Here is a 5,783-nt window from a genome sequence, read left to right on the forward strand (position 1 = left end):
GCGGGTGCTCGTCAGCGGTGGTGGAGCGGGGGAGGGTTGCGGTGGGTCATCGGCGGCGATGGAGCTAGCGGGGGAGGGTGCGGGATCGAGATGGAGGGGGACCGAGATCGAGATGGAGGGGGAATCGAGATCGAGATGGAGGGGGATCGAGATCAAGTGTCCTCATGATTTCAAAAAGTGCCCATGAAATTTAAAAATATTCATGATATCAAAAGTGCCCATGAAATACAATCGAGAAATGAAGACTACGATTTAAATAGAATCGATCTTAGCTAGCTATCTGTTCACAATCTTCTTGCCCTTCTTTCTCGCAAATGGAGTTCTTCTGTGGAACGGACGTCCTTTAGGTAGGGTGGTCCTGCTTCTTCTTGTGGTCTGTGCTGCTACTTCATCGTCGTCGTCATGTTTGATCTTCGGGTCGCCGTACTTGTCGAAGTCTTGATCATTGGCTACTCCATCCATTCCGATGATCTTCCTTTTGCCTCTCCTCACGACAACATGACTGGGCTTTGGCGGGTCGGTAATGAAGAAGCATTGGTCCACTTGGGAAGCCAGTACCCATGGCTCATTTTTCGTGGTGACGTTTGCGCCCGCGGTCTTGGATTTGGCTTCGGGTATAACCATGGTGGTGAAATATTGGTCTTCTTTTAGGACGCTCTTGGCCCATCTAACACGGAACATCGGCACCTTCTCTCCAGCGTAGCTCAGCTCCCAGATCTCCTCGATCCTTCCGTAGTATCTGTCCTTGTCCCTACCGGTGTAGGATTCCATCGTTACCCCGGAGTTCTGATAACCATCGCTCTTCATGTCCTTGTCCTCGGTGTAGAATGTGTAGCCGTTGATATCGTACGCCTCATAGGTCATCAGGTTGTGCTCGGTGCCCTGTGACAAGGCGAATATGAGTTGTTCTTCCGCGGAAGAATCTTCATGTAAAGGGTACGACAGAAGCTTCTGCTTGAACCAACGCGTGAAACATGAGTTGTGCTCTTTGAGTATATCTCCGTCCGTCCTCTATTGGCCTCGGTCATTGTACGTCTTCTCAATAAAGGTTTTGTGCTCTACCACCCAAGGATCAACCACGTCTATGTGTTGTAGCGCGACTAGGTTTGCTCTTTCAAAGTCGGCGAGTCGACCCTCGAAGTCGACATGCATTTCGCGGCGACCCTCACGGTGACCCCATCTAGCGAGCCTGACGAGGTGCCTGTTGACGGGCAGACCAACGGGGTTCTCGATGCCTAGATAATTCGTGCAGTAGGAGATGCACTCTTCGGTCAGAAAGCCCCTGGCTATACTTCCCTCTGGACGTGACATGTTCCGAATGTATCCTTTGATGACACCATTCATCCTTTCGAACGGCATCATGCTGTGCAGGAACGTCGGCCCGAGTTGGATGATATCCTCCATGATATGGACCAGCAGATGCACCATAACATCAAAGAATGCGGGCGGGAAGTACATGTCAAGCTCGCATAGTATCACCATGATCTCTTCCTGTAGCCTTCTGAGTTGCCTCACGCCAATCGACTTCCGAGAGATGACGTCGAAAAAGTTGCATAGGCCAAATAGCATTTCACGGACGTGCGCGTCCATGATCCCACGGATTGCAACTGGAAGTATCTGCATCATCAGCACATGACAGTTGTGAGACTTCATCCCACTGAACTTCTGCTTCACTGGGTCTAGGTATCTGTTTATCTTCCCCGTGTAACCGTAAGGAAGTTTTACTCCTACGAGGCAGGTGAAAAACTGCTCGATCTCCTCCTGACTTAGAGTGAAGCACACGGGAGGGTAGTCATTTCCGGTCTTCTTGGCCTTTTTGCCTTTGCGATGACTTTCTGTGTCCTGCTTCGCCTCATCATCATCATCATCATCATCATTAGCGTGAAGCTCCTTCCTAATTCCCATTGATTTCAAGTCTGCCCTTGCTTTCGGCCCATCTTTGGTCTTTTCTAGCATGTTGAGCAGGGTACCAAGCAGACTCTCGCACACGTTCTTTGTGATATGCATGACATCAAGGCTGTGAGGCACACGGTGGATCTTCCAGTACGGCAAGTCCCAGAAAACAGACCTCGTTTTCCATACCTTCAGCAGCGGCTCTGGCGCCTTTCACTTCTTTCCCGGCTCTGGCGCCTTTTGCTTCTTTCCCGGCAGTGGGCAGTCTTTCCAATTTTTCAACAGCTCGTCTATTTCCTCGCTGCTCCTTGTACACGGGCGTTTTCGGGGTTCGGTTTCACCATCGAACAGATCCTTGCGTTTCCTCCACGGGTCATCGTCGCGAAGCCACCTTCGATGTCCCATGAACACGGTTTTCGAAGACCCGGGATCTCTATCTAGCTGGCGATACGTTGTGTCATCCATGCACCTTACGCATCCAGAAAATCCGTGGACTACCTGCCCCGCGAGATATCCGTAACCAAGATAGTCGTGCACCGTCGTGAGCAATGCGGCTCTCATAGGGAAATATTCTTTCTCTGCAGCGTCCCACGTATTGGCTGGTGTTTTCCACAGCGTGTCTAGCTCCTCCTTCAGCAGCCCCAGATACGAATTGATGTCGTTCCCTGGTTGTTTCGGCCCTTCAATTAGCATACTCATGTGAATGTACTTCCTCTACATGCACAACCAGGGGGGAAGGTTGTACATCCACACAAACACAGGCCAGGTGCTATGTTTGCTTCTCTGGCTGCCAAACGGATTGACTCCATCGGTGCTCGCGCCCAGCACGATGTTCCTTGGATCCTTCCCAAATTTTGGGTATTCGAAGTTCAACGCTTGCCACTGGCTCGCATCCTTAGGGTTACTCAGCATCTTGTCTTTTTTATTTATCTCCGGATCATTTCCGTCATCTTCCCGCTTCTTCTGCTCCCTATCCGCGTGCCAACGCAGGAGCTTTGCTACCTTAGGGTCCGCGAAATACCGCTGCAGACGAGGAGTGATCGGAAAGTACCACACCGATTTTCGAGGAGCTTTCTTCCTCTTCTTGTATCGAGTGACGCCGCACACCGGACATATAGTAGACTCCGCGTGCTCGTCCAGATAAATGATGCAATTGTTCATGCACACATGGTATTTCACGTGCGGTAAATCCAAAGGACACACGATTTTCTTCGCCTCCTCGAAACTGGTCGGGCACTTGTTCCCCTTGGGAAGACGTTCATGCCAGAATGACATGTTCTCGTTGAAGCATGCGTCGGTCATTTTGTGTTTTACCTTCATCTCCAGAGCCATGAGCGTTACTTTCAGGCGGGTATCCTCGGGCCTGCATCCTTCATACAATGGAGTAACCGCGTCTATCTCCAGTTGATCCAGCTTGGCTTTCTCTCAGGCGGCAGCTCTTGCGTTATCCGTCTGCTTGCGAAGCAGCTCTTGAATATGAGGGTCCTACACCCAGCCTCCATCGTCGTCTGCTCCGGCATCTTCATATTCATGATCATGCCCTTCGTCTTGATCTTCCTCATCATCATGTACGACATCTTCTACATGATGATTGTGTACATCATCACTGTCGTGATCATGTCCTGGAGATTCTTCGTCTTCTCGCCCGCCCTCGCCGCGGTGGTTGTCTTGTTGCCCTTCCTCATTTCTTGCCCGGCCCCCATGGACGACTTCATAGTCATCTTCATCACCTTGCCACCGATAGCCATCCATGAAACCATGCAAGAGCAGGTGGTCCCGCACCTGCCCGGAATCCGGGTCCGCAATAAGGCTCTTCAGCTTGCATCTTCGACACGGACATCTTATCTCCGTCTCGTTCTTTTGAAGCATCTCGGCCTTCACGTAGCTCAAAAACCTATTCACGATGCCTTCGGTCATCGTGCGGACCATGGTCGCCTGTGGGGTAGAGCAAAACAATATTTTAGAACCGAGAATTTTTTTGGCATGACCTTCCCTAAAAATAGGACCAAAAAGAATGCATAGTGCCAAAATTCTCGCCAAAACGGAAAAGAATCAACATTCCGGCAAAATATTGGCAACTATCGCATTTCAAATACCGGTACCTGTAAACACAAACATATATGCAACACCACAAACACAAGCAACACCACAAACATACATAGATCTAGCTAGGCCACAAAAAGTGCATGTGCATGTTGTTGGAGCGAGCTAGGGAGAAAAAAAGTAGATCTACATCATGAAGATAGCTTTCCCCTTACTTACCTATCAAAAAAAAGGTGATTTCACCACTTAATTTTGATGAATCTATGGTGGAAATGAGGTGAGGAGGAGGAGGCAGCCGAGACAAGCTTGGAGGAGGAGGTGGAGAGAATGAAGTGGGGAAAGTGAGTGGGTAGGTGGGCTGTCCAAAATATCTTGTTCGTCCCAGGTTACTAATGGCGCACCACCACAAAATGCGCCATTAGTAACCCTGGTTACTAATGGCGCACCGGCAGGTGGTGCGCCATTAGTACTTTTTTCAGAAAAGTAAAAAAAACATATGTATACTAATGGCGCACCGTGGAAAAGTGCGCCATTACTAGTTTAAACTAGTAATGGCGCACTTTGGCATAGTGCACCATTAGTAGGTTTGCAAAAAAGTAAAAAAAAAATATACTAATGGCGCACTGTCTTGGTCGTGCGCCATTACTAGTTCTAACTAGTTTGTATGGAAAAATGGGAAAAAAATCAATAGTAGTGGCGCACCGTGAGTACGGTGCGCCATTAGTGTCTTCCACCATTTGTGTCTTCCACACTAATGGCACACGAGCAACCGATGCGCCATTAGTATATAGTAGTGGCGCACTGTTTACCCGGTGCGCCATTAGAATCAGTCCTATCTATAGCCCTTTTCCTAGTAGTGTCTTCCAGGGGGCATCGCTTCATCCTCGCCGCGACGGACTACTTCTCAAAGTGGGCGGAAGCTGTCCCATTACGGGAGGTGAAGAGTGACAATGTCATCAACTTCCTAGAGCGAAACATCATATATCGCTTTGGGATACCTCATCGGATCACCTCCGACAAAGGCAAGGCTGTAACGCCCCGGATACAACTTTCCATATTCGTAACTCCGACTCTTGCCTTTTCCGGAGATGCGATATGTTATTTCCTCCATGTTTGGGTTTTTGTCTGTTGTTTTGCATTTTGTTCTTATTATGCATCTCATCTCATGTCATCATCCGCATTTCATCCGCATGTTTTTCAAAACTTGCATCCGTTCGGGTTCCGCCGGTTCTCTCCATTGTCCGTTCAGAGTCCAGACACACTCGCACGCGCCCGCGGCACCTCCGAAATATTATCTTATAACTGGCATAAAAATGTTCTCGGAATGGGTTGCAACTTGTCGTGCGGTCTTATTATAGTGTAGACAGAGCGCCTGCCAAGTTTCATCGCATTTGGAGTTCGTTTGACTGCCCTACCGTTAAATATATAACCGTGATATAGTCGGTCTAGTGTCAGACGTTTTCGGTCTCCGAAAACCGTTGCCGGGTTGCCCTCTCTTCTCTCCCCACAGTCCAGACCCTCTCGTCACAGCCCACCTGCAGCCACCTAGTTCCCCTCTCTGTCCGGAGCGCACGATCGCGATCCGAGGGTCCGGAAACCCCTCCTAACCCCCCTAACCCTAGCCCCTACCCTTTATATACACCTTCCCCTTCCAATTTTGGCAGCCTACCCCCTCTCCTCCTTGTTTTCCGCGTAGCCCAATCATCAGCGCCGTCGCTCCCCTCCATTTCCGTGCCGGCCAAGCCCACCGCCGCCAAGTGGCACGCCCCCAATGGCCTCCGCCGCCGCAGCCAGCGCCCTGCAGCCAACCAGGGTTGGCCAGGTCGCCCCTGGCTTCCTCCCTCCGC

The sequence above is a fragment of the Triticum dicoccoides genome, chromosome 7B (assembly GCF_002162155.2).
Source record: "Triticum dicoccoides isolate Atlit2015 ecotype Zavitan chromosome 7B, WEW_v2.0, whole genome shotgun sequence".
Taxonomy (NCBI): domain Eukaryota; kingdom Viridiplantae; phylum Streptophyta; class Magnoliopsida; order Poales; family Poaceae; genus Triticum; species Triticum dicoccoides.